Below are 13,833 nucleotides of genomic sequence, written 5' to 3'. Positions count from 1 at the left end.
TATATATCACACTGGCAGAATGATACCCATTTTCTTTTTTTTTTTTTTTTTTTTTGCTCCAGCAGATCACATAGAATTGCCATCAATTTATTTAGAACTATACTTCCTTCTCATAGATTATTGGAGACAAAAGGCCACATACAGAAAAGTTTCATCAAATGCATTTGCATTGTCTTCATAAAAGTAATTATTGACCAAAACCAAAAGAAACTGATCAAAAAGATATAAAACACACAAATTTTATAAAACTCTACTTATAATCTATTTAAAAATGTAAACTCATCTTGGTCTTTATGGTCTACACAGTTATCTTTTAGTTCCAATTGATTTTTTTTTTATCTCAAGTACTATTTGGTTCATGGCTAATAATCACCACACACACACACACACACACACACACACACACACACACACACACACACACACACACGCACACACCGCCCATCAGTCTCCACTCTGAGTATTAAGGAAAACGAGTGCATTTTTCCTGCTATGATGCTTGTAGGAGTGACCATCCTGAAATTGTATCAGAGAATGTGCTTTTGCTCATAAACTTTTGACTTTTTGACACAGTCTTAGGCAAGTAAATGTCACCAAAGAAATATTTGGGGTCCTAGAATAGATTGGGATCTTTTGTAGTCTGAAAGGATCCTGCTGGGTTCAGGAATTCAGGGCTTGGAAAATTGTGAAGAATCAGCTTTTTTTTTTACCTAAACCCCAAGATGTGAGGAATGAATTTGTATTCTTCATAAGCTGCCCAGTGTGTGGAGCTTTGTTACAGAAGCCCAACCAGACTCCGAGTGGAGGTGCCTGCTCTTAGTTTACTGCTTAACTAATTAGCTGTGCAATTTCAAACACGGAAATTATGGCCTTAATGAGTAAGATGGAAGGCTGGAGATAGGATTGAAATCTTCTCCTGTAATTCCATGAATTGAACCTAGGTAGTAATTCTGGAATTGTATACTTTATTAGATTAGTCTTTTTAAATAATTATATGCTGCACAGGGATAGACACAGTTTTACATAGAATATGAAGATTAATTATATCTATGGTCGGATAGTAACATTGTTTCCCATTTTCAATTATGTAAATGTATTAACTCATAAGATGCTCCACTTCTTCCAAAAATATGAATGAAACTTTTCCATAATACTGACTTCAAAACTTATATTTTGAGGCATGAATTCAATTTTGAGAGAAAATTATGAGACAGACCCATAGACGAGACCCTGTCTTATATTTCTCCAAAATACAACTAACTTCCATTTTCTCAACAACAAAAAAAACATTTAAAAAGACAATATTTAAACTTAAAAATACAATATATAAAGTAATCAAAGTTCATGTAATCACTCTCTAGAATGAACTCTTGTTAATGTACTGCTATATTTGATTTATCCTCTTTAAAATTAAATAATCAAAGCATTAGAAATAAAGATAAAGTCTTTATCTTTATCTCAGTCACCTTCCTATGCCCTTCCTCCATCAATCCAGTCATCCACTACCATATGTTTAGTAATTATTTAAATATATACTAGATATAGCTCTCCACCCCCCCCTTTTTTTACAGGGACAGAGGGATAGTCAGAGAGAGGGATAGATAAGGATAGACAGACAGGAATGGAGAGAGATGAGAAGCATCAATCATCAGTTTTTCGTTGCGACACCTTAGGTGTTCATTGATTGCTTTCTCATATGTACCTTGACCGTGGGGTTGCAGCAGACCGAGTAACCCCTTGCTCGAGCCATCGACCTTGGGTCCAAGCTGGTGAGCTTTGCTCAAACCAGATGAGCCTGCGCTCAAGCTGGCGAACTCAGGGTCTCGGACCTGGGTCCTTCGCATCCCAGTCCAACACTCTATGCACTGCGCCACCGCCCAGTCAGGCTCTCCACCCTATTTTTATATAATACATATACAGAAAATGTTTTGTATAGCTTTTAAAACTTTACATGTAATTGTATTATAGTGTACATATTCTACAACCTGCTTTGTTCATTCAACATTATGTTTTTAACATCTACAAACAGATATCTAAATAACTCTAGATTAGAAGTCTAGCATATGAAAAGGCGCACATTTATTTTGTTTTCTTGTTGATAAAATTTATATTATTTACAACTTTCACTATTAAAAATAATTCTACAGTAAACCACCTTCCACATAACTGCAGGCAAGGCTTCTCTGGGGAGTTTGCAAGCACAGTTTCTAGACTGAGGGTGTAGACACTACTTCTCTCAAACCACTTGCCCCAGGGGTTGACCCTATTTATAGTCCCAGCAGCAGTTACAGGAATTTCCATTTCCCCACTGTTTCACCAATATCTGCTGTCATATTTTTTCCTTTTACCAGTATTATCAGCAAAACGGTTCCCATTTTTATTGCTGATAAAGTTGAGAGTCTTCTCAAATACTACACCTGATATTAGCCAAAAGACTAAGAAGTGATGAGAGTTTCTCACATTTTTATTACCCATTCAGTTTTATTTTTTGCGTGTATGAATTATCTGCTCCTTTAACTCTCTTTTATTGAGAGATTGCTGTATTGGAATTTAGATATTTTTTCTCAGCCTCATACATTTTAGTAAAATAATTTAATATATACATTACATGATTATATATATATATTTAATAATATATGATGTATGATATGTACACCAAATTATGCATGCATATTTATAAAACAAAATATATAGAGACACGTGTCCACACATGGGTATATAAACACACCAACTTTCTCAGTCCAACTCTTTTACCTTGGCTTAACATTTGGTTTAACTTAAGATATCCATACACTATTCTTTCTTCTTTGTTTGTTTTTTTTTCCAGGGCTTAGGTAAGATAGTAACGTTAATTTTCATGTCTCTCCTGAATTAGTCTCATGGGGCACACTGTCAGATGAATACTTCCCATGGATGACTTATATTAGAACAAGTGTTCTGAGCCTTCTTTATGACATACTCCCTTTGAGATGTCATCTCTTCTATGGGAATGTTCCCTCAGGCATGACCGAGACGCTCAGGATCTTCCTAACTCTAGCCTGTTCTAATGTCATCCTCTGTTTGAAACCCTCTCTGTTCCTGTATGTGTCGAGAGCGCACCCTTGCTACGTCTCCCTTGACCTGTACAGAACTTGTTTGTCTAAAATTAGGTCTAAATGTGTAAATTCACCATTTGTACTGATACATCAAACTTCACAATGGGGCCCCTTTTACACAACAGGGCGAATTTTCCCTTCAGTGATATGTGGAGAGTGGAGAAACACAAAGTAACTGGAATCAGAAAATTATAATTCCATCAAAATCCTGTGGAAAGAATTTATTCTCCAAGATTAACTAGATTTATCTTAAAAAATCACATTTTTCTTAATATTTTTTTGTGTGTGTGTGGTATCTTCCTGCAATGAACATAGGGGTAACATATATCTTTGTGAATAAATGTTTTCAAGTTTTTTAGGCAGATACCTGTAAGAGGAATTTGTGGGTCAGATGGTAGCTCTATTCTTATTTATTTTTTTTGAGCAACTGCCATACTGTTTTTCTAGGAAGCATTTTACTTTAAAAAATTGGCAAGATAATTCCAATATCCAAAGTATTCTTTTCCAAGATAAGATTCTTTTTTTTTCAATATAAGATTCTTATAACAGATGGAATTCTAATAAAATAAGAAGTTGCAGAACTAAAATAATTTTAATTTATTATAAATTGTTAAAGGGTATTCAGGAGTTTTTGAGTTGTTCTCCTGTGAGATGAACAATACAGTTAACGTTAACTAGAATAGTGCAATTCTAAAGGGATTTTAATAGATATGGAATTAGAAAGGCAGCTCCTTCAAATGTGGATTCTTTTTTTTCTTGGTAGCACAGCTGACATTTTAGAAATGGTCTCCAAATAGAAGACTGTGTTAGTTAATTAATTAATTAATCAACCAAAATATTTTGCCATGCATATTATAGCCAGACTGGGATAGAGCATTAATTTATCTCTTAGGGGTAAAGGCAAAAGTTAGAATTGAACTGTGGACTTGTAAATTTTACTCCTCTTTCTTTTTTTAAAAAGGGACAATTTAGGCCTGACCTGTGGTGGCGCAGTGGATAAAACGTCAACCTGGAAATGCTGAGGTTGCCGGTTCAAAACCCTGGGCTTGCCTGGTCAAGGCACATATGGGAGTTGATGCTTCCAGTTCCTCCCCCCTGTCTCTCTCTCCTCTCTCTCTCTCTCTCTCTCTCTCTCTCCCTCTTTCTCTCCTCTCTAAAATGAATAAATAAAATAAAAATATAAATAAATAAATAAAGAAACTTTTAAAAAAAGGGGACAATTTAGAGACTGACTTACATTCTTGGCTTTTAATATTTTAGAAAGGTTGGCATAAGATTTCTTCTGTGACTTCATTCCAAAATATAGATGAGTGGTTCTCAATGTTTTGTTGTATCTGAGAATCATCTTAGTGATATTTTTAAAAAATTGTTTATTGATTTTAACAAGAAAAGAAGAAGAAGAAGAGAGAAAGGAACATTGATCTGTTCCTGTCTGTGCCCTGAGCAGGGATTGAACTGGCAACCTCTGCAATTTGGGACAATGCTCTAACAATCGAGCGATTCGCCAGGGCTTAAGTAATTTTTTAGACAATGAAGAACATATTTATTTTAATTTTTTAAAATTGTTTTTCTTTTTAAATTGAATTTATTTTTAGCGTAGTTTTAGGCTCGAAGGAAATTGAACAGAAAGTACAAAGAGTTCCCATATATTCTCTGGCCTACATAAGCACAGCCTCCCTCACTGTCAACATCCTACAACATAACTGTAACATTTGTTACAGTTGTTGACCCTAGCAATGATATTACATTGACACATCATTATCACTCAAAGTCCATAGTTTACATTAGGTTACACTGGTGGTGTTGCACATTCTATGAGTTTTGAAAAATGTATAATGGCAGGTATCTTTCTTTACAGTTTCATACAGAACAGTTTCACTGCTCCCCAAATCCTTTGTGCTTTACCTACTCATCCGCCCCTCTCTTTGAATCCCGGCACTCAACCGTTGATCTTACTGTCTCCATTGTTTTGCCTTCAGAATGTCATGTAGTTGAAATCATTCAGAATGTAGCCTTTCCAGGCTGGCTTCTTTCACTTAGTACATTTAAGATTCTTCCATGTATTTTCATGGCTTGATAGCTAATTTCTTTTAGTTCTGTGTGGTGTTCATCATCTGGATGTACTACAGTTTATCTATTTACCTATTGAGAGACATCTTGCTTACTTCTAAGGTTTGGTGATTGTGAATAAAGCTGCTATAAGCATCCATATGCAGGTTTTCATGTGGACACAAGTTTTTAACTGCTTTGGGTAAATAACAAGAAATATGATTGCTAGATTGTGTGGAAAGAATATGTTTACATTTGTAAGAAATTGCCAAACTGTCTTTTTTCTTCTTTTTTTATTAAGGAGGTGGGGAAGCAGAGAGACAGACTCCCACATGCACCCTGACTGGGGTCTACCTGGAAAGCCCTCTATGGGGTGGTGCTCTGCCCATCTGGGGCATTACTCCATTGCTCAGCAACCAAGCTATTTTAGCGCCTGAGGTGAGGCAATGGAGCCACCCTCAGCATTCAGGGCCAAATTGCACAAACCATTTGAGCCATGGCTGCAGGAGGGAAAGAGAGAGAGAGAGAGAGAGGGAGAGAGGGAGAGAGGGAGAGAGATGCGGGAGGGGTGGAGAAGCAGATGGTCGCGTCTCCTGTGTGCCCTGACAGGGAATCAAACCTGGGACTTCCACACCCCAGGCTGATGTCTACCACTGAGCCAACTGGCCAGAGCACCAAACTGTCTTTCAATGTGCTATACCCTTTTGCATTCCTACCAGCAATGAATGACAGTTCCGATTGCTCCATGTCCTCTTCAACATTTGGTGATGTCAGTGTTCTGAATTTTGGACATTCTACAATAGTAGATGTGTAGTGATATTTCATTGTTTTAATTTGCATTTTCTGAATGAATATGATGTGGAGCATTTTTTCATATGCTTATTTGTAATCTGTATATCTTCTTTGTCTGTTAACGTCTTTGGCCCGTTTTTACAAACAAGTATTTTGTTTTCTCATTGTTTAATTTTCTGAGTTTTTTATCAGATGTATCTTTGTAGATATTTTCTCCCAGTCAGTGGCTTATTGTGTTTACTTTCTTGACCATGTCTTTTGCAAGGTAGAAGTTTTAGTTTTAATTAAATCTAGCTTATCCAGTATTTCTTTTGCAGATTATACCTTTGGTATTATATCTAAAAAGTCATCTCCACACCATGTGTCATCTAAGTTTTATGCTCTGTTATTTTTTAGTTTTATAGTTTTGAGTCCAACATTAAGCTCTGTATCCCATTTTGAGTTAATTTTTGTGAATGGTGTAGGGGGTGTGTCTAGATTCACTGTATTTTTTAATTTATTTTTGCCTGTGGATGTCTAATTAGTCCAGCATTATTTGTTGAAAGAACTATCTTGTCTCCTCTGTATTGACTTTGCCCTTTAGTCAAAGATCAGTGGCCAATACTTATGGAGGGTCTATCTGTGGGCTTTCTGTTCTGTTTCATTGGTCTATTTGTCTATTCTTTTGTCAGTACAACATTGTTTTGATTATTATAGTTTTATAGTAAGTCTTTTTTTTTTTAAAGGGACAGAGAGAGACACACACACAGAGAGAGGGACAGATAGGGATAGACAAACAGAAAGGAGAGCAATGAGAAGCATTAATTCTTCATTGTGGCACCTTAGCTGTTCAGTGGTTGCTTTCTCATATGTGCCTTGACCGGGGGGGCTACAGCAGAGCGAGTGACCACTTGCTCAAACCAGCAATCACGGGGTCATGTATATGATCCCACGCTCTAGCCAGCAACCCCATGCTCAAACTGGTGAGCCTGTGCTCAAGCTGGTGACCTTGGGGGTTTCAAACCTGGGTCCTCTGCATCCCAGTGTGACGCTCTATCCACTGCACCACTGCCTGGTCAGGCTGTAATTGGCTCTTGATTGCTATTGGCCCATTTGTGCACGGGAGCAACCCTCAGGCTAGCTGACAGTGAGGCTACCCCCTACCCCACCCCACGACATGCAAGCTGCTGAGCCGGTGCTGACTTCATGAAGCAGAATTCACCACAGCCTGCTGATATCACCCTTTAGATATATTGCTTGTGAAGCTTATTATATCTGACTCTGATGTTGTCTAAATCTGGCCACTGGGTGTGTTGGTTCCGGGCCACTTGGGAGAGACTCTGGTGCAGGCTGCTATCACATGGTGTCTGTGCCTGGCCCTTGGCACTTGTCTGGAGCTACATGCAACCCACAGTTTGTGGCTGTCTCTGTTGGGCTTGGGTACATGGGAGAAGGACCAAGCTGCACACCTAGGCTGGCTTTTATTTGCACCAGGGCTGGGGAAAATCAGCAAAAGTTCCAAGGCACCCCTAGGTCTGCCTGGCTGCATCTCTCTGACAGCTGCCTGCTAGGCTCCGTCACTGAAAGAGCCTCTGGTGGAGTTAGGAGGATGGGCTAGTGGATCTCCCATGATGGGGGGAGAGTGGGTCAGGCTTCAGAGAAGGTAGTGAGTGTGGCCCCCAATTCAGAGCCACATGTCTCAGTTTAAACTGGATTTTACCTCAACCTCAGCAGGTTGGAGCCTCTAAGAGTTGGACAGGTGGGGCCTCCAGGAGGGTGTCTCTGCCACAAGGCAGGTAGATGCTTTCATCAATGTCCCAAGAGTGGGAAGCACCAGTCAGGATCACAGGAAAGTGTGTGTGTGTGTGTTGGGGGGGGGGGTAACTGTCCCGAAGCCAGACAACTGAGTCACTGACACCCCCTGAGTCTGTCCAGACTTCTAAACCCTGGCCAAGGTAGCTGACTCCTCAGCAGGGCCTACGCTGTGCAGGGTGGAGTGAGAAAAGGTCCAGAAGGTGGGGCATTTGCTTTCTCTAAAGCTGATGCCACACGGAGAGGAGTGCACTACCCATGAAAGATGGTATCTGTGGTATTAGAACATGACTCAGCACAGGCACCCTGGTGGCTGTCCCTTGTGTCTTTTTCCCAGAGCCACAGACTCTAGACTTTCTTCATGTGACTCTAGTCTGCTCTGTCCTCCCTCCTTTGAGCCCGAGGTGAGTGGCTGCTAACAAAATGTGCTTTGGCCCTTTAAGAAGGTGCCTGTGTCTCTAGCCATCTCTGGCAGATAGATAGAAACCCCATTGCTTTTTACAGCTGAATGTTATGTGGGTGTCTCTTCCTGGCTCTGGCACTCAGCTGGTGAGCCTGGTTTGGGATTTAGGCTCCACTCTTCTCAGGGGGAATCCCCTTGCAGCTGAGCTTACCCCTGGAACCTGAGCCACTGCCTGTAGAAGTGGGGTCCTCCCCTTTTGCATCTTTTGTCTTCCTACCAGTCTTGATGTGGCTTCCTCTGTGAGTCCTTGGTATAAGACTCGTCTCTAGCTAGTCTTTAGTAGGTTATTCAGAATGATTGATCTTTAATTTAGTAGTAATTACAGTTTTTCCTAGGAGGAGGTGAGTGTAGCTTTCATCTTATTCCTCCGCCATCTTGATCCTCCTGGGATTTTCCAGCGATCTCTTTTTTACATATATATTTAATTTAACTCCAATATTGTCTGAGAGCATATATTAGTTTAATTCTTTTGTGGTTTTAGAACATATATTGTATGATTTCCATTTTTTTTAATTGGTTAAGGTGTTTTTATGGCTCAGAATGTGGTCTGTCTTGCTGTTGTTCAGGATATTTTTTAGAACACTGCTAAATAGTTCTCTTCATAACAATTTATAAACTATAATAGAATGACAATTCTGCAACTACACGTTTGTTTCTCAGTGAGACTCAGTCTTCTTTTTACATTTATTATTTCTCTTTTCACAGCTGTGTGATACAGTATAACTTTTGCTAAAATATCCCCTGAAAATACCAACAAAGATATTTTTCATATTAAATTTTCTTTAGTACTTCTATCTGTATTAAATTTCCAACAAAGCTATGAATGGTGTCTAAAGAACCTGAGACAAAGCTGGTGTGCTACTCTGTATCAGAGAGTTAATCCTAATGAGCACATGTAAGGGCAAAGGAAGTGAGGAAGGGGATGAGGAAGAGACACTAGAAGGGTACAGTATCAACCTGAGTGCTGCTTTGTAGCAAGCAGGAGAGTTGGTGCAATCAGATTAACCCCGATCAACATGGGTATAGGGGAATTGTTTGACACTGGAGTCTGAGAACTGAATCCCTTGACCTCGGGAATCTGGGGCTGCAGTATGCTAGGCCAACTGAAAAAGCACATTAACTTTAGCATCAGTGTGATCAATTTCCAGGAACAGAGCATTATCAAGTTGTCATTATCTCTTGTGACAACTGAGTCCTGGATTAGATGTTTGAGGTTCACAACAAGTCTTTATTTTACTTTGCTACATTTATTATTTTCTTGTTTATATAATCAGGACACAATTATTATACATTTTAAATATTTTTTCTTTATTTATTATAAGAAAAATGTTAAAATACCAAAAAATGCAACAGAATAATAAATTCTTAAGTAACTACCCCAATTTTCAACATTGATCAACACAAGGTCAGTAGTACTTGCAGAATTATTGTATCTTTTTTTTTATGTATAAAGAGACAGCTTCAAACATAACAACAGGCATAATAATCTTGTCAGGCTGGGGTAGGACTAGAGGCTCAGCACTCTTATTAATTTAGGTGAACTCCAAAGTTTGGAATATTGTCAAGAAGTTTATTATGATAGCTACCATTTACTTGATGCTTTACCTTATTTGTTTAATCAATCGTTATATCAACCATAGGAGAAAAATATTGTATGTCTCAACACATTTTTGGAGAAATGCCTTAGTTTAGCTTCTTAGTATATTTACTGAGTTAAGTATACATGTGGAGACTAGATAGCTTTTGAAAAAGATTCAGTTTATAAATCTAACCTAATGGTGACTCATAAGTAAATAAAACTCAATTTTCTTAACTAATTAGTGTCATAAACTCCTAGCATTATTTAATTGAAGTGAATGAAAACTTAAAATTCCAGATAAGGCAGTTTATTGTCCGGTATGCTCTGAATTTAATGTCTGTGTTTTAGACCTGACCTGTGCAAGCTAGTTGCTAAATAATTAAGAAGAATGATATTCATCAGTTCTGACTCCAGGATACCTGCTTTCAAGAACCATCTGCTAATGAAACCCCTGAGAATTCCCACAGAGCAGAGCAAATAAATGTTGCACATTATGCCAGGCACTTTTTCTCTCTTCTTTTATAGTAATATACCATCCAATTAACAAGCTGAAGGGCCTAGGGACTCATAAACTTTTTTTTTTTTTTTTTTTGTATTTTTCTGAAGCTGGAAACAGGGAGAGACAGTCAGACAGACTCCCGCATGCGCCCGACCGGGATCCACCCGGCACGCCCACCAGGGGGCGATGCTCTGCCCCTCCGGGGCGTCGCTTTGTCACGACCAGAGCCACTCTAGCGCCTGGGGCAGAGGCCAAGGAGCCATCCCCAGCGCCTGGGCCATCTTTGCTCCAATAGAGCCTTGGCTGCGGGAGGGGAAGAGAGAGACAGAGAGGAAGGAGAGGGGGTGGGGTGGAGAAGCAGATGGGCGCTTCTCCTGTGTGCCCTGGCAGGGAATCGAACCCGGGACTTCTGCACGCCAGGCCGACGCTCTACCGCTGAGCCAACCGGCCAGGGCGGGACTCATAAACTTTTGAATTGAACCTTTAGTTTTTCTCAATCCAACTGTTAGAATTAAATATAAAAGGAAACAAGATCATCAGATGAAAAACTAATCTATATATATATTTAATTCTTTGCCTTGGAATAGGATACCAAGTTTTAGTTCATGGCATCTGATCACAGAGTCGAGAAAGACTTTGAGAGGTGATCCAGTCCAAATCTCTGGGAAGGATAGTTTCCAGGACGTGCTGACATATACAAGCAGCTGGATCCCATTTCCCTAAAATCAGTAGGAAGGGACAGGTCTCTATGCTCTTTGGTCAAAAGACATATGGTGATGGAGGATGATTTAACTTTGGGTAGTGGGAACACAATGCAATATACAGATTGTGTATCACTAGGAATTTACAGTTGTAACTATATGATTCTTTTAACCAATGTCACCCCAATACATTTAATTTAAAAAACATATGATAGCACATAAAACTTTCACTTATTCAAAATTGACTTCAAATCTCAGAGAAAGTCTTTGTGCTTTTCTCCATCCCATGGCAAACCAGTGCCTCTTCCCTAGAGTCAACTATGATGTACTTTGGGAAGAAAGAAACTTCAAAATAAAAGTTTAACCAAACACAACAACACATGCTATGCTCATAAACAGTGCAGGGCATTGCTAGGTGGTATGATGTGATAAGCAACATATCCCAGAATTTTTTTCTCTTTAGGCTGTTTTATATTACATGACATCTCACCACAGAGAACAGATAATTATCTATTGTATTAAGAAGAATCAATTTACTTGATTAGAGTCTATTTTGCCTCATAAATAGACTTTTAGAGTAGCTAAGGGCAATATTTGCCACCAGTTCACCAAATTCATCCTCAATTTTGTGACGAAGAGATTGATAGATAAAACATGTGTCCTCCTCTATTAATATCTCTAACATTTCTTGGGGCGTGGATTGTACATAGTATCCTCTCAGCTACTGTTCAAATGAGTAAATGATGATGGGAGGAATGAACACACAAAAGATGGACAGACCAATCTTAAAAAAAAGTTGCAAGGTTGGGAGCAGAATTAACTTTGTTTGATAATGCATATTTTTTCATGTAATTTATTTTATATTCTGAATTTTTAAAACAGTATCTCATTTATCTCGTTGTTAATCTTCTCCCTGCACAATTGCAAAAATATAAATGTAGGTAAACCTCATTTCTGATCTCCTTCTGCCCAATGTCTTTCTTCCTCACTTTCTGGCCTTCTATTGACATCAATGCCAATATAATCTCATGAGGCTGCAATGGGAGACTATTAATAAGGAGGATACAATGAAGTATCATTGTCTTCACTGTGAAATTGAGGAGGAAGTGATGAGGAATGCTTAAAATAATCTCAGAGTAATTTATTTGGAAGTCATGCAACACTTTTCTTGTTATTGCAAAGCAGTAAGCAAAAATATAAGCTAAAGAATTAATGAACTAGAAGTGAATATGAGCAGTGATCTTATCAAACAATGTGTAGAACAGAGAAGTGCAAAAATCAGCCTATAATATGTGATAATTCAGCATCTATTGTATTCAACATGGGAAATAAGGAAATTTCTAGTGATTAGGCTTTATCTGAGTATTACAATATTTTAACCTATTTAGAGTACAATATGAGCATGGGAAAGACCAATGAGAGAGAATTTTTAATAAAGTTAAATCTTCCTGAACAAACTCGGCATTATTTTAGAATTAAAATCTGTTGGCTCACACCATATCATGTTATTTTTCAACTTCTGCAGAACAATTTCAGAGTTGACTGGAGGTGTTAATTGTCTTTGTTTAAATGTCATGTCCTAACTTGTTAATATTCCTAAATGGCTATTCTCGAAATAAAGAATTGGTTCTCTGTGGAATGCTTCCTGCTGAAGACACAGAGTGGCTATACCCCAAACATGTTTGGCATAGATGTCTTCCTTCTTTTATGAGATAAATGTTTTCATTGAACAACTCTGTAAACCAAATTTTATAAATCAAGTATGTTTAAGTAATACAGGAGCTCCACTCTATCTATTTAGATTTGTCTGTCTGTCATCTACTTACCCATCTAAAACTATTACCATGAATTCCTCAATAAAATATAAGCAATTGCTTTTAAATATGTATTTTAAGTAAATTCCATTTATTTATTTATTTATTTATTTATTTATTTTTTACAGAGTCAGAGAGAGGGACAGATAGGGACAGACAGACAGGAACGGAGAGAGATGAGAAGCATCAATTATCAGTTTTTCATTGCAACACCTTAGTTGTTCATTGATTGCTTTCTCATATGTGCCTTGACCGCGGGCCTTCAGCAGACCGAGTAACTTCTTGCTTGAGCCAGCGACCTTGGGTCCAAGCTGGTGAGCTTTTGCTCAAACCAAATGAGCCCGCGCTCAAGCTGGCGACCTCGGGGTCTCGAACCTGGGTCCTTCCTCATCCCAGTCCGACGGCTCTATCCACTGTGCCACCGCCTGGTCAGTAATTTATATGTTGAATTTCCTTAAGCAATGAATGTCTTGAAAGTCTTTTGTTTGTAGACTAAAAAGACTTATCTGTCAGTCCCCTCTAGTCTTTTAGGGAGAAAGGGAGAAGCCTCTGACAGCGTCTTAGCAAGCTGCTGAAAAAATGAGACTGCCCAACCTACCCGTAGATTCTTCTCCAAACACCAAAAAGGCAACAGAAAAAAAAAAACTGACAGGTGGCCTGGAGCCATTTTATTGAAGCAATTACTACAAATCAACTAATTCAACTCCAACATGAAAAATAAGTGGAACTTGGTTAGATTTTGTTATAGCACAAAATCTCTGTTAGCTGTTAGAAAACGGTGCGGATATATGAATTTCATTTGCTAAAATGAAGGGAAATCAATACAGCATTTAAGAAATACACTCCAGTTCCTGGAATAGGCTCTGCCTGCCATACAACATTTTTTCTTAGACAACCGTTCTGCACCTTGTTTATGTCAAATTCCAGGCAATCCGTGGAGCTGAGTATTGTCCAGAGAAAACTCTGAAGAAAGTTCAGGGTCATACTGGGCAGATAGACGCTTTATTTTCCCCTCGGCGTTCAGAAATGCAGCTCACACCTGATGATATG

The sequence above is a fragment of the Saccopteryx leptura genome, chromosome 5 (assembly GCF_036850995.1).
Source record: "Saccopteryx leptura isolate mSacLep1 chromosome 5, mSacLep1_pri_phased_curated, whole genome shotgun sequence".
Classification (NCBI taxonomy): Eukaryota; Metazoa; Chordata; class Mammalia; order Chiroptera; family Emballonuridae; genus Saccopteryx; species Saccopteryx leptura.
Note: the sequence above shows the minus strand (reverse complement) of the source record.